The 21,033-nt window shown below is 48.8% G+C and overlaps 1 long non-coding RNA gene across 1 annotated transcript; it reads right to left on the minus strand.

Moving 5' to 3' along the window:
* Positions 1 to 15,664: 15,664 nt before the first annotated feature.
* LOC144365799 (uncharacterized) lies at positions 15,665 to 20,774 on the minus strand. The gene is made up of 2 exons (XR_013424559.1): positions 20,093 to 20,774; positions 15,665 to 19,562 (listed from the first exon to the last, which is right to left on the minus strand). It is a non-coding gene; the product is annotated as an uncharacterized LOC144365799 (long non-coding RNA).
* Between the last annotated feature and the right edge of the window lie 259 nt (positions 20,775 to 21,033).

The raw sequence follows: 21,033 nt of genomic DNA on the forward strand, positions 1-21,033 counted from the left end.
CACACGCGTGCTCTCCCAGCTCTTCTGGGTCTCCCTGCCACATATCATGCTGGGCACTCAGATCTTCCGCAGCCAAAGGGTCCATGCCTTATCCAAACAGAGTGGGTGACTTCAGGTCACTGCTCGGGAGAACTTGCTGAAGCCATCAGGGAAAACCAGCTTCTCCTGTACCCAGAGTGGCAAGAGCTGCAGCTCCAGGGGAGGATGGTGTCGCCTGGGCTGAGGAGGTGGGGCTCTCCCTGGGCAACTGTGCAGACAGAAAGAGACATAAAGAGAGAAAGAGGGAGAACATGCTTCCCATCTCCCAATCTTTTAGTTTTTATTATTTTTACCTTTTTTAAGTTTCTACACTAGTGAAAACATATGATACTTGTCTTTTTAAGTCTAGCTTATTGCACTTGATGTTATGTCCTCCAGTTACATCCATTTTCCTGAGAATGTCATGGTTTCATTTATTTTTTATGGCCAAGTAATCCCCCCTAATGTTAATAAACCACATTTTTTTGCCCACTTTATCCATTGATTTTTCCTAGACAGATTCAATATTTTGATCATTGTGAATAGTGCTGCAATAAACCTAACCAAGGAAGTATAAGATCTGTACAATGAATCTTGAAAATACTAGAAAGAAATTGAAGAAGACACCAGAGACTGGAAGGGCCTCCCGGGTTAAGGATTAGAAGGGTTAATACTGTTAAAATAGACCATACTACCAACGCAATCTACCAATCCAATGCAATTGCCATCAAAGCACCCATGACGTTCTTCCCAGAAGAATGAAGCCATCTTCAATGTCATAAAAGACTTCAAATAGCCAAAGACATCTTGAGCAAAAAGGGCGATGCTGGAGGCATCCCAGTACTTGACTTTGAAACACACCACAGAGCTCTAGGAAGAGGAGGAGCATGGCACAGCTTGAAAACAAACATGGAGACCAATGAATCAGAAAGGAAACAGAGGCAAAGCCACATCGTCATAGTCATCTGAGTTTTGACAAAGACCAAAACACATGGGAGAAAGGACTGCATCTTCAACAAATGGTGCTGGGATCTGGGTTTCCCTGTCTCTCACTCTGCCCAAGAATCAACTCAGATGGATCAAAGACTTCTGTAGAAGGCTCCAAAACCCAGAGTTACTGAAAGAAAGCATTGGAGAGTCTGTTTGATGCTAAGAAGGTCCTTAGCAATGGATTGTTAGGCCAAACACAAGGGTTAAACTTGCTTTTTTACCCTACTAAATAATGAGGCCATACAAGGGAATTTCACTTTGCAGTCTGACGCCTGTCCGTGCACTAAAGAACACAGTGACGTCACAGAAGCACATTTCCAGGTCTGCACATTTCCTTCGAGCCTAAGTCCCAATTTCTTTACATTCCTGAGTCAGGCTTACCCATCTTGGAGGTAATTTGGCGGCGAGTGATGGAGATCCCGTGAGGTCACCATGAGTGCAGGTGGCTGTGTGATCCACATGCTGATTTTTCCCTGGGCTGCCCTTGTGCTTAGCTCTCCCTGTGGGAACTTTGGCACATGCCTGGTTTTCATTGTTTCATGTGCCTTGCTGGGTTTGTTTAGCTCAGATTAAAAATTTTCTCTGGAGTTTTAGGTCTTCATGGTTTGCATCCAAGTTTTACTCTGCCCAAGAAACGATGCAGACCCACATCTCCCCAGGTGTGTTCCTGGGAGTGGTTTCTTGATCAAAGGGGTCTGTGATCAAATAAATTCCAGAAATGCACAGCTGCCCAGGTCAGGCAGGGTTCTTAGCATGGAACTGTCTGAGCTTTCACCCTTGGAAGGCATCTGCTGACCCCTGTGAGGAGAGTCTGGCATCACAGCCACCAGCTTATTGGACTAGAACTGTTTTCCTGAGGGTCACTGCAAGGGATTAGAATCTGCTCATTTATCTTTTAGGGAATGATGTGCTGCAGCAGGATTGTAAGGGCAAATTGCTAGCCTTCTGCTTTCAAAGCTCCATGCATTCCAGTGTGGCACAGAAGACAAAGTGGAAATTTAAGAAATATCAGGTTTGCTTCTAGAAAGTGTCAAACACATGGGGGACATACTCATGGTACAGAAGCCTGTCACCCACTCAGCATTCCCATAACAGATCTTCTCAAGGTACCCCTTTGGGTAAGGATGTTTTCCTCTTTGCAACCCAATGTTCCATTTGCATGTATACTGGAAGAGGTTCCTGAAAGCAGCCTGTCAAATCACCTTGGTGGTCACCCAAATAAACACACAGCTGGAGAATGCATGTCTCTCTTTTCTTGTCATGAGACATAAAGTATCCCTTTGGAAAGAAAAGAATAAAGAACTGAATATTGTGCTTTACAGTTCATGATGTATTCTTCTTATTTACTTCCCATTTACTTTACTTCATAAAGTAAATATTGTAAGTGCATCTGAATGTAACTTGATTTTCTTTGTTACCTCTTTAACTCTGGCTTCCTTTCAGCATGGCCTTTTATTTAATACTGACTTTTCAATAAAAAGAATTTGATAAGAAGTCTACAGAGAGCATTGTGAGCTCCCCCAGATTCATCAAGATCCTTGATGGAAAAGATACACAGGAAGCCTGTCTTCATGAATGATGAGCAGGTGCACCTCAGACAAGCCTGGGTGGTGGGCGAGGGACTAAGTAGCTTTACCGCTGATTGTGCGACAGCCATCCAAGTCAATAAGCTGACCTGGGATTCTGTAAGGTGGGCTTCATTTCTCATGTATGAAATCTCTTGCATTTTTTCCCCTTGGATAGAAATAAAATAAAAGAGCTGGAGGCTGATCTCCACAGACATGGTTGCTTCTCCATCAAGGGCAGGTCTCCTGCTGGCCCTTGTCTAGGAGGGGCTCAAGCACAGGAAAGCAGCCATTCTGACCTGGCACAAGGTGATGCGTTCACGAGAGCAGGTGGTCTTCAGGACCCCCGGGGGGCTCTGGTGATCACGCAGTCATCCATTTCTACTCATTCTGGAAGTTCTCAGGCCCCACCCTTTCTGTATGTTAAAGCAAGAAGTTGGTGGTCATAATGATTTTGAAAGTCAAGTTAATGGTCTCTGGGACACAGTCTCATACAAATGTAAGTTCAAAGTCTCCCATTACATAGGATAGACATATGACCTATCAACTGCACACCAAAGAATTGAAAGCAGGGTTCAAGAAGAACTTGTGCAAGAATGTTCATAGCAGCGTTATGCACAATCACCAAAAGGTGGAAAATTCCCCGTGTCCATCAATACATGATCAGATAGACAAAGGTATGATCTACCCATGCAATGACATGTTATTTCTGTACAGAAGGGCTTGAAGACTCCTGCATGCTCTAGGGTGGTGAACGAACCTCAAATGCATGCCAAGAGGAGAAGACACTCACTTGTTTATGGACAGCAGGTTTGCTCTAGAGGCTGAAGTGTGAGATCAGGGCCAGCATGATGGGATTCCCGGGAGGACTCTCCTCCTAGCTTGTGCATGGCTGCCTTCTTGCTGTGACCTCACATGATTGAAAGCAACTTCTTTATAAGGCCACTAGCATCTGGGAATTCCATCCTCAGGACCCATGGAAGCCTGGTCATCTCCCCAAGGCCCACCTTCAAATACCATCACCCTGGGGTTTAGGAACTCACTCCGCAGCAGCAGGACTTCCACATCTGTGTGGCAACTCGGTTCTGGTAAGGAGATAAGTTAGCAAGTTGTTAGAGTTGTGTGAAGTTGCTGCCTTTGTGGATCATCTTACTGTGGTGATTGCTGTCACTGTCATTTGCCATCTCCCTTGTGGATAAGAGAGTGGTTCACACATTTGGTTTTAGGATGTCCAACTATCGAAGAAAGGTTAAGACACTCACCACATTAAAAAGGAACAGATGACTTCACTGTTAGGAATACATATCAAATGTCAGACATGGTTCAATTCAGATCAGTCAATTGACGTAAATTAAACAGTAAATCAACTAGGGACAGCCATGGAGGATTAACAATGCATCAAAAAGACATGCATTTAAAATAAATCACTGTCCAAGTTCTAAGTTCAAGGAGCACAGCGAAGGGACAATGACTCCACATTAAACATGATGCTGATGCTCACAGAGGGCAGGGATGCAGTGCCCCGCCTGCAGAACAGGTGAGGAGGAGCTTCACTACATGGGTAGCAGAGGGAGACGGGGAAGGCTCTTGGTGCAAGCTGCCCTGAGCCTATGTGGACAATCTGAGGAATGAACAGGAGAAATGGGAAGAGGAAGACGCAGGAGTTCAGAGAGCTCTGGAAGCAGCTCGCCCAGAAGTTCCGGGCTGGAAACACCATTGGACTGCACTTTCCTGTCTGGCTGCATTTCTTTGCCTACAGTGCTGCAAGCACCTGGGAACACAGAGTCTGCTGGGGCCCGTGGGGGCTTGGCCTTCATTCACCTCGGTGGAGCCTTGTGTCTGGGCAGACTCACATCCAGAGAGGCTTCTGTTGCTCCTGGGCTGTGCTGGAAGAAGAGGCTGGAGGCGCTGGGGTTTATGGGGCCTGGCGACAGCCTTGTTGCTACTGAGTACAGCAAAGGAGAGACCAGCAGAGGCCCTGCCTCTGACCCTCAGCCGAGATGGTCCCCTGCCTCCTGGGGGTGGAGGGGCTCTACCTTGTCTCACCTTTTCCCAGCCCAGGCTCCACACTTGGCTGGACGCTCAGAAAGTTCAGAGAAGAAGTCGCGTCTCCAGATCCCGGGAGAGTTTGCAGGAGTGCCCCCGAGGCACGCCAAGGTGGAGGTGTGACCTTTCGGAAGGACACTTCAGCCACTGTTCATCTCACCCAGTTCCTCCCATCAGCAGAGCGTGAGGGGCGTGGTGAGAATGGACAGGAAAGGGGGCGAGGCAGAGGAGGAGGTCCCGCAGCTCAGCAAGGCCCGAGCTGCACATGGGCCCCCAGGAGACCCCACCAGCCTCTTGGCCGGCAGAGCTGTGTCCCAAGTCAGCTCCTGTACACATCATGGAGGACCCCACTCAGAGAGTGTCCGAGGGCGAGAACAGGGCCTGTGATCCACCTTGCTTCCCCCCTGCCGTCACCCCAGGGGGGCTGTCCCCTCTGTATCTCCAGGTACCTTTCCTGCCCTGGGCAGCAGGAAGTCAGTCCATACCTGGAGCTGGGACTGCATCTGAGTCCGGAAGGAAGAGCAGACAGACACAGGCCCAGAGCTGAGCACGAGGGGGACGAAGGGAGGAGTGAGGGGAGACCCCGGAGAGCCCCAGCACAAGTTGGCACCTTTGGGTGTTGCACCCTAACTCATCTTTGACACTTTAGAAAATGGTCTTGAGGTGTAATAGGGCCAGGGCTCCTTCAGAATGGTCTGCTAAGGGAACACAGTCTGCCCTGTTGTGGATAAGCGGGCCAGGTCATGGGTGATTTCCGTAAGTCAGTAGAGAAATAACTTCTAAGGCTCCGGGAAGAAAGCAGGGTGAGTGGCAGAGTGGGCTGCGGACAGCGGGGGGAAGGGCAGAGAAGAGGCTCAGTGACCGGGACGGGGGTCCTGATGTTGAAGGTGACCCCGACACTCCTGATGGGGACACAGCCCTTCCCAGCTGGCCGTCCAGTGGACGGACCACACCCCCCCGGCACGCCGACTGCTGTCTAGAAAAGTCCTGCTCAGATCCCACCGCAGGTCTCGGGCCGGAGACACAGGAGCTCCTGTTCTCTAATGGCTTCTGGTTTCTCTGCTGTCTGGTGGCCTTTTGGGTTTCCCTCACGCCTGCCTTACAGTGGAGGTTCCTGGTTTGGCCCCTCAGGGAATCACAGCCCAGGAGACAGCCATGGGGACCGAGTCCCAGGTAGGCGAAGAGCCCCCTGTCCTGCCCTCCCTCAGGGTCTCTGACCTAAACCTCAAGGCAAATCAGAATGGCAGCCCCCAAACCAAGCCCAGGGGCCATCTAGAAGGGTACGAGAGCGCTGGAGAGAAAGGGGGACTTAGGGCAGGACTTTCAGGGAGGAATGATGGTCGGAGGGGCGAATTCAGAGGGAAGCATGGGAACTGTGCCCTGCACAGACACTTGCAGGGAACAGAAGGTCATGCTGTCAGAACGAGGAGGGGACAAGTAAGTTCTGTAATACTGGGAGACAAATACCTTCAAGGAAAAGTTAAAAAAAAAAATCCTGCTGGGTTTAAATAATCCCAGTCAGCAAAGTTTGCACTTTTGGAAAAATGTGTCTGAAAATGGGACTACAATGCATGTCATTGTGCCACCCCCGCCCCCACCCTGGGGCCTCGGCCACTCTCACAGACAGACACAGGAGATATTGAGCCCTAAGCCGAGCTTGACCGGGCTTCCTCGCCCCTGGTGGAATTCCTTCCCTCTGCAGTGCCCGTTCTCAAGGACAACTTTCTTCCTGCGATGGTCTGGGCAGGCCTTCACTGCAGACAACGGATCTTTGGATACACTGGCCCGAGCCAAGGACAGTCCACAATAAACAGTCGTAATGTCCGCAGTGTGGACACTGGATATGAACAGGCTGGGGGGCCTCAGATTTCTCTCCCTCCAGCCCTAGAAACTTCTTGCAAGCTTCTTCCATATTCTGGAACTATTTGGAGATCTTCCTCAAACATTGTAGTGGCCTTTCCACCTTTGAGTCCACTTCTTCTGGGCTTTCTGCTTTTCTCCTCATAGGACATGAAATTGCAATCTTTATCCAATCGCTACCAACGTCAGGACATGCTGAACAGTGAAATTCCCTCTGGGAGGAAAGAGAGCTGGGTCTGTGGGTCTCCTGCTCTGCATCTGAGAACTCTGCATCAAGTAGGAAACACGGAGTTTTCCAGAGATTTGAGTCATATATCTATTGTGTTGTGGTTAAAAAAGAACATATGTCCGCAGTCTTTCAGCTGAGTAGGCTGAAATTACACTCAGTTAATGGCCTTTCTGGTTCTATGTTGGCTTTTTAATTCTTTACATGGTCAAAATACACTGTCCGTACAGCTCTTGGAGAAGACACCCCGGGGCCTGTGCTGGGTTTTCTGTTTGTCTTGTTGTGGCAATGGTAGTCTGTGTGTGTGTGAGTTTATCCCATGCCTTGTGGTAGGCGGGCGTTTCCCAGGGTTGGCTGGCTGGGGGGGCCTGTGCAAACGCTGTTGTGGATGTAGGATATGATGGATTTATAGAACAAGGCCAAGTTAAAGGGAATCCTGGAATTTAGGGAGTGAAGAGAAAGTTCAAAATGAAGAACAGATTTTCAGTGTAGATCTGTATTCTCAAGAGAGTAGATAGATAAGTTTTAAGTCATGTTTACACAAAATGATGATCTCCCTTTGTTTTTTAATTGAAGAGCGTTTTCAGAGCAATTCTCAGTTTACAGATATGTAGCACAGAAGAGGCAGAGATTCCCCAGATCCTTACCGGCCTTCTGCAGTGTCCCCAGTGCTATCTATGAATGACTGGTAGGAATGTGTCACTCACAGCTGATGAACTGATGATATTATGATGTGATCTGAATACAGCCTCTGACCCTGTGACCTTGCCCGGTCACCTAACAGTTCTTGCAGAGCATCCGACTTAGGATGTATAGATCTCCTACTTGTACATCTAAAAACTGTGCAATCAAGTGTGAAATGTGGACTCTTCTAGAAATTTAAGTTGTGTCTCCATTGTGTTATGGTTGAAATCAGGAGATGTGCTGTAGTCTTTTAGTTGAGTGGACTTAAACACACTCAGGTGTGCCTGCGGCTTGTCTGTACTTGTCTTGCCTTATTTCATTCACCTCAACTTGAAGCTTTCCTTAAATATAACTCATCAAGTTCATCTGCAGGTAAAAGGGGTGACCCCACAGCCCATGAGCTCAGAAGTGGGTCTTACCCCTGCCCCAAGACGGGAGCGGGAGCAGAGCCAGAAATTTGGCTCCCCACATCTCCACCAAGGGCTTTCTGTGAAGCCAGACACTTTGTGCTATGGAAACAACTATTGTTACTGGGAAGAGACATGAATTATTTTATCAAGGCATTTAGAGCTCTTTATTTTACTTGTTTTCACAAAAATGCTTGGTTTGGCACATGGTCAGTACAATCCAGAAGTACTGCTGGCTGCTGCAAATGCAGGCCCCAGTACTGCACAGTCTTGCAGGACTCGGGATGCAGATTCCTGGAAATACTTCTTATTCATCCAAAGACCCCTTAATCAGAAATAGGAACCGAGGGAGAAACACTAGGTTGGAGAGGACGCGGATGGTTTGCCACACACTTGGTTTCTATTCTCTCGGGTTCAGCTTAGCAGATGTCTGAAACTTAAAACTGGCTCAGTTTTTCTAAGTCTGGATGGAGGGTGAGGGCTCCCCTTGCCAGAGTCGGAGATGAGACCCACAGGACCTGGGGTGTGCTGCTGGGGAGCCCTGCACGGCTGCAGCTTCTCAGCTCTGGTCTTGACGGGACTCGCCTGCCCAGGCTACTATGCATTTTAATTCTACAGTGAGAAAGTTAGAGTCCAAGTCGTCATTAAAGGATTTTCCAGCTCAAAAAGTCACAGTCCCACCAGCGGCTTGGTCATCTTTACTGCATGATAACTGGCACACCTACTTTCTGTTAAGGTCAGACGAAGTTGGGTTCTCCTGTAGGGATCCTCGTGGGGCTCTCCTGAGGTCTTCCTGGGGAGGGAGGTTCAGGAGGGGGTGCTGCTCTTGACTTGGACATACTGTGACAGTACCCAACTCCTAGCCCATGCCAACCACTGCCTTGGGCCATCTAGTAACCCTTGGCATTTCTGCTGCTTTTCTTGAGAAGAGAGAGAGACAGTCAGAGAGAGAAGTGGGGACACACAGCAGCCAGAAACTTGGGCTCCTCATCTGCCTCATTTAAAAACATAAAAGAAATTGTTTTCTCATCTTCTTAATCAGAGTTTCTCAATCCCAGCTGTATGTGAGTCACCTGTGTAGGCCTGTAGGCCTCTGAACCAGGTCACCCTGGGGCCAGGTCAGCTGACCCTGACTCTCCGGGGAGATGGTGGAGCCTTATTTATTTTTCCTCTAGGGGTCACAGCTGTTTCCTCTTTTTGTCCTTTTCAGCTCTTTCCCCAGGCTCCTTGGTTTCCTGGGTGGCTCTCAGCCCTGCTGACTGAGAAACCTTGAGGGCAGGAGCGGCCATCTGCGGGCAGATCACCTTGCTGCTGAAGCCAGAGGTCACCTTCTAAGGCCCAAGGCATCCACTTCTTCCATGTCCAGTGTCCTTCTGCTGGTTCCAGGGGTCCAGTGAGGTCCCGGTGGCACCCATATTCACATCAGAACGAGAACCCAGCCTGATCTTGCCTTTGGTTTCCACAGTCCCCCCACCATCTGTCTGTCTAGACTCCAGCAGCACGGAGCTTCCCCCCCAGCAGCTGAGGGGTTTCTAGTCTGTGCCTCTTTCCCACCCTCACTGTGCCCCTGGCCCGGCCACTCTCTGGTCATCACTCGGTGGATCAAGTGAGGGTTGGCATAATACTTTCTCTCTTCCCTGGAACTTAGTCTCCCTTCTGAAACTCTCTGCGGGCTATGTGCTGCTTTGGTCGGTGTGCCTAAGGTCCGCCTTGCTGGCCTTCTCTTCACGGGCTCCTTCTTGACCTTTCCAATCTCAATGACATCACGGCTCTCAGCGATCCAGGGGAATCCTGGATGTGTTTTTGACAGTCTCCTCATAGACCACCCTGTGTTCAGAGGTGTTGACATGTCTCTTTTTTTCCGTATGATTTGAATCTTCTGCGTGGTTCTGAGGGCAGTCTAGTTGATTCTGTGCTCAGATCTGTTGAAGGTGTAGCAAGCACAGCCTTTGGGCAAGGGGCACCTTCTGTGTTTCCAGCTCTGCGAGCTGGATACTGACGCTGAACCCGACAGCCAGGAGGGACACCTCTCGAACTATTTGAAAAGGATCATTTCTAAGGACTTCGGGAAGGCAGAGGCATGGCACTTGTCATTAATTAGCGGTGCACCTGGGAATGAGCCTTGTGCACATTGGCTGCCATTCACAGCCACCTCACTGTCTTCTCAAACCCGTCCACCTCACCCCTGGACACTTTGTCTAGCAGGTTCTCACATTTTCCATTAGTTGAAGGAGGACATATTTATGAACCTAGGAATCTGAGAGTGTCCTGTATTGTCCCTTTACTCTCTCACGAAATTGAAGGCATCTGTTCTTTTCTGTAGAAGACCTGAGGGAAGCAGCCTCTCTCGTCCCCCTGCTCCTTCTCTAGGGCAGTGCCCACCTTGAAAGGTGAGAAGACAGAGAGTCTACAGGTCAGTGTGGACGGGCACGGTGGTCTCGTGGGCCTGTCGATGCTGCGGACCTGCCGTCTGCCTCTGAACCCACATTTCATGGTAAGGCTAACCTCCTCTCTCATGCTGGGCTGTGGCTCCCCGGACCCTTTGTGCTGGAGCTGTGTTCCCTGGTAGGCAATGCTCTTGGTAGAGTCTTGCACCCAGACTCAAGTCCAGCTACTTCTGAAAGCATCTGCTTGGGATATGGCAAGGTCATGGTCATGGTCATTCCCTAACTGTGGGTACAACGGGATCTCTTCCAGATGGCCACAGGGGCTGCTCCCACCACTTCTGTGTTGCACCTGCCCAGGTGGGAGTTCAGTATTGATGTTGGCTTTCTATGCCACCTAGGAAAAGGGTTGAATTCTATCCTCAGAGAGCTTCCTTGGAGCTGCCCAGGGAGCTTCCACAGCTTAGAACGGCCCCAGGGCTGAGGGTGGGGAGACACACTTGTCTTCTCTCTAGCAGATCGTCCTTGCTCCTGATGAGTTCTGTCCAAGACTCTTGCTTATTTTAAGGTGTGAATGGAATGCAGAGCACTCCATTGCTCAGTTCACTGAATGCTCAGTCTCTTGCTCTCTGTTAATCTTTGACTTTCTCTTACACGTTCTGGAGATAAGTACCACATTTCAGAATGGGAATGGTGTGGGGGGCACAGTGTGCTGCACACACACCGTCTGCATCTCTCCTAAGAAAGTCGCATAGGTGTGGCATGTTCATCCCAGCCTTGGGGCCTCAGCTGAGCCCAGAAGAAGCTCAATTTTACATCTGGCTACTTAGTTAATTGTAATAAATATATATGATGAATGGGGCATTCCAAATAAAGCCAGAGCTCACTAGGCAAGATGGTAGAATCCCTGCAGGCTGGGCACTGCTTGGTCCAGTCCAGCTGCCTCCTCTCCCATACTGCCATGTTCTCTGGGCCCTCTGCTTGCCCTCCTTTTCCTGGCCAGGTCTCCAGGATCTGCTCATGTGCCTGCGTGCTTGTGTGTCTGCATGTGTGTGGGTACACCTGTTGGCACGGAATCTCGGAGTTTGAAAATGCATGCTTCCAATAATAAAACTAAAAGAGGGATTTTATCAACCATGTTCCCAGGGCATTAGTTGTTTTTCTGCTAAGCTTTTCAAATATATGTATTATTAAGGGTGGATTTTCCCACAGTGTGTAGCTCCCGGGACTTGCATTTCTTCATTATTTTAATTTGAACCTCCTGGTGCCCGTTGCTCTCTGCATGTTTGTCTGACCACCGAGGGGCCTTGTGAGGGTCCTAGAGGTGAGTTAGTGCGCGGCTTCTCTGCAGGAGGGACTTGCTTGGGGGTGTTAGCTGAGGTGATATTTAGAAGGATTTTGAGGGCTATGATGAAAAGATGGGATTTTATTTGGAAGAGATGAGAGCTAACCTGTGTTTTCAAAAAGAAGTTCTTCTTAATAAGGTCGGCCATAAATCAGAAGGTCTGTGCCTGGCAGGTTTATTGTTTTATGGTGCGTGTTTATGTGTGCAGTCCCGGTAAGTTAATTTTTATCTTTGAAGTGAGGTAGAGCAAGGTTCATAAGGTTCCCAGACACCCCCCCCCGCCCCCGGAGGGGACCTCACTGTCCCCTGACAATGGTCTGCTTCACTTCAGGCTCTAGGTCAGAGATTAATGGCACAGAGATCCCAAAATGTGTCTCTGTAGTTTTGCTTCCCTTTGGACTCAGCTCTGTGACGTATTTTGGCCAAGTGGATGTGAGCACCTGTGAATTTCCATGTGCCTTTTTGTATTATTGGGCTTGCTTGGTGGGGGGTCTTCACTTGCTATGATGATGTTTTCTGCCTGGAGGGATGTAAGAGACCCATGGATGTTGGCCCAGTCCTGAGAGCCATCCCAGGTGATGCCTCATGCACTGGCAACAGCCTGCTGAACCGTGAACAGGTAAGAAAGCCCAGCATTGATCAGCCAAGGCACTCACGGACCTGCAGCTAATCACATGCCCAGGTGAGATCAATGAAACCACCCTGCTGACCACTGACACATGAGCAATAATAAATGTCCATTTCTAAGGCATTGTTCTAAGGCTAGTTTGTAAAATGCCATTGTCATGACAATAGGTAACTAATGGAAAAGCTGGTACACATAAGTGGGGTGTCAGTGCTGTGGAAGCAAAAATCTAAACCACTGGACACTGCATTGGGGCTGGTTGGTGAGCTGAGGTTGGAGGAGGAGATGACATTTTACAGGCTTGAATTCAGTGGCCCGTGTTATGGATGGAGGAATGACGTGTAAGACCACCATGCAAGGTAACTTGGGAGGTGGACAGCAAATATACCTAATCAACAGGAATTTGCACAACCAAATTTAGAGGCAGAATAGTGGCTCCTACTAATTATGCATAACAAGAATTACAAACAAAGATGAGATGATCTGTGGGAACATTGGGGCATTTTGAAATCAGAATTTAGAAAGAATATGGATAGGCTAAAATTTTGCAGAGTTGGGATGTAAAATCACTTCTCATCTTCAATATGCCCATTGGGTGTAATACTGTCAAGAGTCAATTCTCACCTTGGAGTGGAGGTTAAATTAGCAATGTGTCTGCGTAATCTCCCATGGTGGCCTCGGTGCACCTTCTCAGCTGAAGAAAGGGTTGTACATGTCACGGCACAATCATCAAACTTGCAAATGTCATCCTAGTCTTGAATCCATTGTTCACATTTAAATTTTACTGGTTATTTTTGCTTAGCTACATTTCTTTTTTGTACATCAGGATCCAATTCTGTGTTCAACCTTGAATTTAATGGCCATGTCGAGTTGGTCTCCTTTTAATCCAGAAATTTTGCTCAGCCTTAATCTTTGATGATTTTTACTTTATGATTTCAATCCAATTATTTTGTAGACTGTCCCTCAATGTGGGACTGTTGCATGCCTCCTCACGACTGGGTTCAGGTTATTATTATTATCATTTTGGCAGAAATACTGAGGAACTGATGTTCCCTTCAGAGGGAGTGGTCCCTGTGGGCACATGAAGTCAGTGTGTTCCATAGTCAGGGCTCTTAACTCAGGTCAAATAAGGCTGCGTTCTGTGACAGCTGGTGAGCCGTTCCTCCCTTTGCAATCCACACAGTTTGGACTCTCTGTAAGTGCCTACTGTCTGCCAAGCTCTCACTCGCTAGGTCTGCATCGCTGAAGAGCCTGGCTTGAATCGACTGTCACCGTGGGGAGGCGACGTTTTGTTCACCAAGCCTAAAGCCATTTAGGGTTGTTGGTCCTACCTCACAGATCAATTCTGGAGAGTTCCAGCAGAAAACATGAACGATGAAAACATATTAGAGACTCTCAGAGTGAGTCACGGAGCACGAGAGAACCGACCTTTGACGTGTCTTTGGAAGCAGCACCGCAGGGCTGCTCCAGCTGGGGAGTGCTGCCCGGGGCAGGGCCACTAAGGGCAGTGTCGGGGACTGTGACCGGACGTGCTGGAAGGTCTCTGCCCTCATGCTCACCATGAGGACCCCACAGCACCCACCTTGTAGCATCCCTGGTCTTGGAACAGAAGGCTCATTCTGACTCACTGAGACATGACTTTTGGGGGAGTCTTGTGCTGACATGGAGGCCATGGGAGGCTGAGAGGCAATTCTGGCTTCCTCCTCCTGGGCACAGGGTAGCAAGGCATTCCTTCCACCCCTGGGAGGCACGTTTGCAGATGAATTAGACCATGACCTTTAAGGGCCGTGTCCTCCACCCTCTTCCTTGCTCCTTCCTCCTTCTTTCTTTCCTTATTTCTCTCTCTCCCCCTCCTCTGTTCCTCTCTCATTCCTCCTCCCTTGTTTTTATGTCTTTAATGTTATTCATGCTTCTATAAATGGGGTTTCTTCTAAATTCACCCCTTCCCATTGTCTGAATAATTTGGGACCTCTGTCCTTGCACAACAGGACAGGGGCCACCTTGCTCATTGGCTGTCCCCTCCAGAACTCCTCTACCTGTTTGTCTTTGAGCATTCCAACCTCAGCTTTATACGCAAAAGTCAAATCAGACACACGATCAACTGTATAGACACGTGTGTTTCTATAGTCTTTACTGAGCAAGTTTCTTTAATCTCACTTCCTATCTCAAGATAAATTTCTTCTTTTGATAAAGTACAGTCTCTCCTTTGAGGAGGATGCTGCTAAATTGCCTTCAAATTTTAAAACTGGTAATGTCTTCACTCCTTAACAAACTTGAAAGCTTAGTAAATTGTTCCACGCTGATGCTTTCTTTTTTCCTCAACATTCTGAGCATGTTTCTTCATTGATTCTCTATCGACCTAGCCAATGAGAAGTCTCTAGTTAACCTGAAAGTATCGATAACTTACATTTCTTGCTGTCCTTGCTTCTGCTGCTCCAAGTTTCACTGTGTCGGGACCCCACATGGACTCCTCTCAGCTCTCTCTAGGTGTGCATTGAGTCCTGGTGGGGACCAGGACTGCCCCTGGCAGAGGTCCCCAGCATCCACTCTCTCTCACCTGTTCCGGAGCTGCCGCTGGCTTCCTGGGAAACTCCTGATCCATCTTCTGCATCTCTTTTGTCCCTTAGCTGTTTGAAAGTGGCTGCTCTACATGCCCCTTGCCCTGTCTGAGCATGGGGTGGCTGTTTGGGGAGCTGTGTCTTGCTCCCCCTCCCATCTCCAGGTTGACTGCCTCAGCATTCGTGACCCTCTGTGTCGGCGTTTAGGGGACATTGACTTTCTTATGAACTTACGTGCTCACGGATTTGTGCAGGCTTTAGAGGATTTCAGTGAGTGTCTGTTGGCACCACACTTAATGCTATGGGTGACAATATTAAGTTTTATATATTCAGAAAATGGGCCGTGTTTTCTTTATGTAGGCATGTTTATGACCTTAGATCAAGGTAATGAAAATGTGATCACTCCTAATGGAGGTCTTAGGCTCTCACACTTAAAAGGCTGAATTGGAATTCCAGAAGTTGCCCCTCTGAGTCCCCTCCTGTCCGGCATCCTGTCTCTGAGGGTCTGTAGGTGGCGGGGTCTTCCTGTGTGTCGTGTGGTAATACGTGTTCCATTAACTCTCACCCAGTGCAAAGATGCAGCCTGCATTCAGTCATTTTATCTTTCAATACTTATAGTAGAAGAAATTAATACTGTTTTGACAGGTGTCTATAGTTAATTGATACAAAAATGATGAAATCCTCTTTATCTCTCATTCCCTCCCTCTCTTCCTTCTCCCTTCTTTATTTTCTTTCTTTGTCAAATGCACAGTACCCATTCTGTGCCGCAAGCTTCTGATAATCCTCATAGTAAAATAGACTGTCCTTGCCCCCCGGATTTCAGATTTTCCAGCACAGCAGGGTTGGGGACAACCAGGCATATCCAGCTCAGTGCGTCACCAGGAGAGATATGAGAGTAGAGACAAAAGGCACCCAGACATCTTGCAAATCAGAATCAAGGAAACTCTTCAGAGGAGTTGTCCAAACTGATGCTTTAATAAAGAAAACTGGGGAAATAAAGAAAAAGTGGACAGGGATGAGTCTTAGCAAAGGCAGCAACAAAGAAGGCCAGAGAGACTGGGTTCAACTCCCAGCTCTGCACCTGGTAATTGAAAAGTCCTGAACCACTGGAAGGCTCAGCTCCTGTGTGTAACTCAGTTGGTGACGACGTGTACCTCCGTAGGCTTATTATGAGGAGTCAGCCAGATTACGCCCACAAAGAACTTGGCCCAGTGCCCGTGAGGAGGGCCCTGGTCCAGCACTATAAGCACAGAGAAGTCACCACCACTGCGTGCCCAGGTTGTACAGGGGCCGCTGTCCCTGCCCCTTCTGTCAAGCCACTAACAGGACTGGCTGCGTTAGGTTTGCTGAGCTCATGGAGCTCACTGGAATCAAGGGGTGCCCCTGCCTCCCAGCATGGCGTGCCCGGTCACGATGGCACACTCTCCCTCCCCAGGCAGCTGTAGGCTCCTTTGCCAGCAGCAACCGTCAGCGTCTAAAAGCCAGGTGCTTCTGCCTGGCTCCCTCCTGGGTCCAATGAAGCAGTGGACCGAGGAGATGGGATAACCGGTCAGATGACACTGCGGGGAGCGGGCAGCACCTGCCCTGGAGGCTGATCATGAGGAGCCCAGGGCAGAGCTCCCTGCGGAGGGCACAGGGGGCCCTCTGAGGGTGCTGCTTTGTGGTTCTCAGGACTTTGCACAGACTCTGCCCAGAATAAAAGCAGCTGAGGCCAAACACGCGCCAAAGCAGGTTGATGCTCTCCCTCCCTCACCTGCACCAGTGATCCTGGTGGCTGGAGACAGATTTAACATCACTGTGATTAACAGCCAGCCGTCAGAGCTGGCTCCAGCACTGCATTCCAAGTGAGAGCATCCTTGGAAACTTGGCTGAATGGCTTTGAACAAACGTAAACCAAGAGCTTTGGCAAAATTTGAATCCATCTTGTTATATTTCCAATTTCTTCAGTTTTTGAAATTAGAAAGATTCACACTATTTTTTTTTTCAAATTTCTGATTTAGTGTAAAGTCAGGGATAAGTGCGTTAGTCAGCCTTGCGTACCATGACCAAAAGACTGGACAAGTACAATTTTAGAGAAGGAAAAGTTTTTTGGGGGCTCACAGTTTTAGAGTCTCTGGCCATAGAAGGCCCATGGCATTGCCCTGGCCAGAGGTGAGGGAGGCTTCATGGTGGAAGGGTATGGTGGAGGAAAGCACTCAGGACATGGCACCAGGGAGCAGAAAGAGGGACAGAATATAAACTCCAAAGGCACGTCCACAGGGACCCACCTCCTCCAGCCACACCCCACCTGCCTACAGCCACCACCCAGTTAATTCATTCATGTGGATTAATGCACGGTTAGCTTAAGGCTCTCAGAATGCCATCATTTCACCTCTAAGCCTTCCTGTGTTGTCTCACACATGAGATGTTGGGGATACCTCATTTCTAACCATAAGGATAGCTGTCCTGTCCAAGGTCCTCTCCCTCTCCTTTTGAGAACAGATCAGCACGAGTAGGAATCTTGGTCAAGATGCAGAATCTCCCGGAGCACAATGGGGACACACTCACCAGAGTCTGTGGGGAAGTCCACACGGGAGCAGGTTGTCTTCAGGAGGCCCCTTCCGGCCAGCCCCCAACACACCCAACCACTGGCCCAGATCTGAACTATCAAAGTTTTAGGCTAGTTCTGCCGACTTTTCCTGTTCTTTAGGAAAATATGAATCTGGGGACCATATTCCTTAAAAGGCAAATACACCCCATTTTCTTATTATTGGACACCTGCTAGCAGGGCCAGACCTCGACCCAGGAGGGGACCCCAGGGCCACCCTCCATCTGCTGTTTCTGCCCCAAAGGGAGACTGGGAATTCTGGCCTTTAACATAGGGGAAATCATGGGACCTTGGGTGAGAAATAAATTTGAACTTAAAGAATAAAAAGTGAGTGATAAAAGCTAACACTTCTCTCTAGACCTGGCTTCCCTCTTCTCTTCTCTGAACATGGTGAAAGTTCAGGTATGGTAGAAACAGGAAGAAACAGAATATTATTGAAAAGGGAAAAGAAAGTCCAGTCATTGGCCAGGGAAACCTCGTGTTGGTCTATAGTGAAGCTGATCAGGGTGGATGGGACCCCATCTCAACTCCTGTTTGTCATCCATGTCCCAAGGGACAGCAGTACTGAGCACTGGACTGAGTCGCCTGGAGAGGGCCGTCCTGGGCCGGGTCAGGAGTGACTGCACGTGGTCTTAGGTGTCAAGGCAGAGGAAGGAGCGGCAGGGCTCAACCAGACTGAGGACGCAGTCCCTGGGCCTGGAGGCTGCAGCAGACACAAGCAGCCTCGTGAAGAGTACGCGTGGCCAAGGTGTCCCAGGAGCGACCAGGAAGGGACACATGGAGACTTCAGGGAATCCAATGGCCACAGGTCAAAAGCTACATTTTGTAACACCTTCTGTTTTCTAAATCTACAATATGGATTTCTATACATTGTTTTCCTTTCATGCAAATTGGAATCCTGGAATGCATTGATCTCGTTTAGCAATGTTTTCATCTACAGGTGTAGCTGAATTTCATATTTAAGCTCCACATGAGGAATGCAAACGTTTCCTACCACTTTGGAGTTTGAAAAGTTTCCTTTCAACTTGATGAACACAAAACCGTCCTTCTAGGTAGGTTTATACAACCAAGTCTTGAAAACACTTTCGCAATGAATTCAATAAAGGAGACTGGTTTGTAATTGGATGAAGATCTAATGGTCTTTGAGGAAATCAGTTAACCTCATGGAACCTGAAACGGTTGCTTGGCTGGCCACAGAGACTTTAGAGAAACCTTAGGAAAAGTACTCTCCAAAACAATGATGCTTGCACTTGGCAGGGATCTGTCTCCCGGTGGTCACTGAGCAGCCACAGGGACCTGGGTCAGGGTCTGCACAGCCCCCTCACTCTCCTTTCAGGGAGAAGGATCAGGTTCAGATACCTGACAAAGGAAGCCGGTGGAATAACGGCCTCTTTGCAAAGCTTTCTCAAGTCTTTGAATCGACTCCCTTTGTGTTCTCAGGCAGTGAGGTTTCCAGACACAAACCAAGGGGATTGAAAAGAGTTTTTTTTTTCCAGAAATTCAAAGAAATACAGCAAGACACATTCATACTAAGAATATAAACTGAGTTTGATGTTTCCTCTCAGCTCTTTCCTAAAACTGGACCTCAAACAAACCATCCTGTCATTAGAACTCCATACCAGAGCCACACAAAAATAACCCGGAGTGCCTTCACCAGGGTGGAGAAAATCATCAAACTTTGGACAATGTTTTGCTAATTTATGGAACTCTTTTCACTGAAAGGAGGAGGGGGTTGGAGCTGGCAATGACTGCAGCTAGCTACAGTGGGAAGTCCCCTGGGCTGAGCGCAATTGTCCTGAAACACTGAATTCTTGTCCTGAACGCCAGAAGTAGCTGGCCTGCAGCAGGATTTGATCCCCTGGTCGCAGCTTCTCGGAACACTATTTGCAGCCTTAAACTTGAGAGGAGAGCTCCTCACTGAAAGTTCCACGTTTGGCCAGCACCCTTGTAAAACTCCACCGGCACTGTGGAGGTCCTGCTGCCACCATCCTGTGGAGGTCCTGCCTTTAGTCTCCATTCACCATCCACAACAGAATGAGAAGCATGTGTCAGCCCAGCGTCTCACCAGGCTGCTGACAGAGACGTGAAGCTGCTGCACTTGCTGGGTGATGGAAGAGAGAGTTCTGATGGTGCCAACGGGAGCTGTGTAGCAGCTCTGAGAACAAACGCAGGGGAGAAGTGACTGTGTAACACTCTTCGTTTTCTGTAGAGTTTGACCAAAATTGCTGAATCTCTCCACACGCGGTTTCCAGTTTCAGGAAGCTCACCTATTTATGTGGAGAGCAAGGACAGATCAGAGAAGCAGAGTAAATCCCCCATCCAGGTAAGGCAGCCCCCAGGTCTGCAGAGGAGGGCCCCCCTCGAGGGGCCACCCAGAACACCTGCCATCTCTCTCTCTCTCGTCCGTGTTTCCTGATGGCCCATTTCAAAGATTACAGATGTCACTCTACATGAATGCAGATGTAAAAATTAGCAAAAGATCCATGTTGTGACATGGGGAAATCATCATCAAAACTCATTATGCTCTACAAGATAGCTTCTATAAATGAAAGGTCATGGGGTACCTCAACTTAAAGCAGAGAGTGAGTGGGCAAGTGCTTTCTCAGGCACATGTGAGAAGGGGGGTTCAAATGTCCTGCACCGTGGCACCAGAGCATAGCACAGGTCAGGATGGGCCGAGAGGGGTGGCACGTGACTCGGGACTTGGTGACAAGAGACTCCTGTCACCACACAGGAGAGCTGTCAGAACCAGGTCACATCAGCACTGCGTCCTGGCCTTCTGGACGGGAATTCCTACCCCATCATGGCTCCATGAAGACGGATCTGTAGACAGCAGGAGCTGAGCTGCAGCTGAAGATCAGCTCCCATTAGTAGCTGGAGAAAGCTTGTCCTGACGTGCTTTCTTTGTGTCCGTCTGAGGCACTCTGTCCCCTGGGAAGGACAGCACTGGCTTCACTCTTGGTGATGACTGTACCTGGATCTTCCAAGCTTGCAGGGTTCAACCAGGCTCCTGAGGCTGAGCTTGACCCTCACTGTAGCCCATGTCTTGCACACATGGGCTGGCTGCATGGACTAGGGCTGGACAGTCGTCAGCCTCCCTCTAAGCTTGGCTGAGGCCCTCCTGAAGGGTTCTTTCTGATTCAAGCCCTGTGGCTGAGATCCCTTCCTGCAGACAGGAAACAAGAGTTCAGGGTGAGAACCCACACCACTGTGGGTGAGTAGCAAGCACCACCAGTGTCCAGAGGCAGAGGGAAGATACTCTCCACCTCACTGCGTCCTCTCTCTTATCTGGGCAAGAAGATGATTGCTAGTGCTGGTTTTTAGACTAGGAAACAGGGCTTAGGGCTGTAAGTTCAGATTCAAACCCAGAACTTCTGAAGTGTAGACTTTGTGAAGATAAAACGAAATTAATCAAGGGCATCAGATGCACAGTAACATCCATCGCCTTCCCCTGTGAGATATGCCTGCTTCACAGTGGACTGAAGGGCTGCTCCAGTGGCCTTGACAGAGACCACGTGGCCCTGCTGGCTCAGTTTCTGTTCACACTGCTTAGGTTTAGCAACTGCATGGATGTTTTTGAATGAGCCGATCTCCTAGATCAGCTTTTTGATCAATTTACCATGTGGTTATTGAGCAAAGTAAATTGCAATACAGAAACATGTAGATCCAATAACACATATGTACGCATTGGTGTGCACTTACACGATGTGAATATATATTCCTACATTTGTGCAGATG

The sequence above is a fragment of the Ictidomys tridecemlineatus genome, chromosome 1 (genome assembly GCF_052094955.1).
Source record: "Ictidomys tridecemlineatus isolate mIctTri1 chromosome 1, mIctTri1.hap1, whole genome shotgun sequence".
Lineage (NCBI taxonomy): Eukaryota > Metazoa > Chordata > Mammalia > Rodentia > Sciuridae > Ictidomys > Ictidomys tridecemlineatus.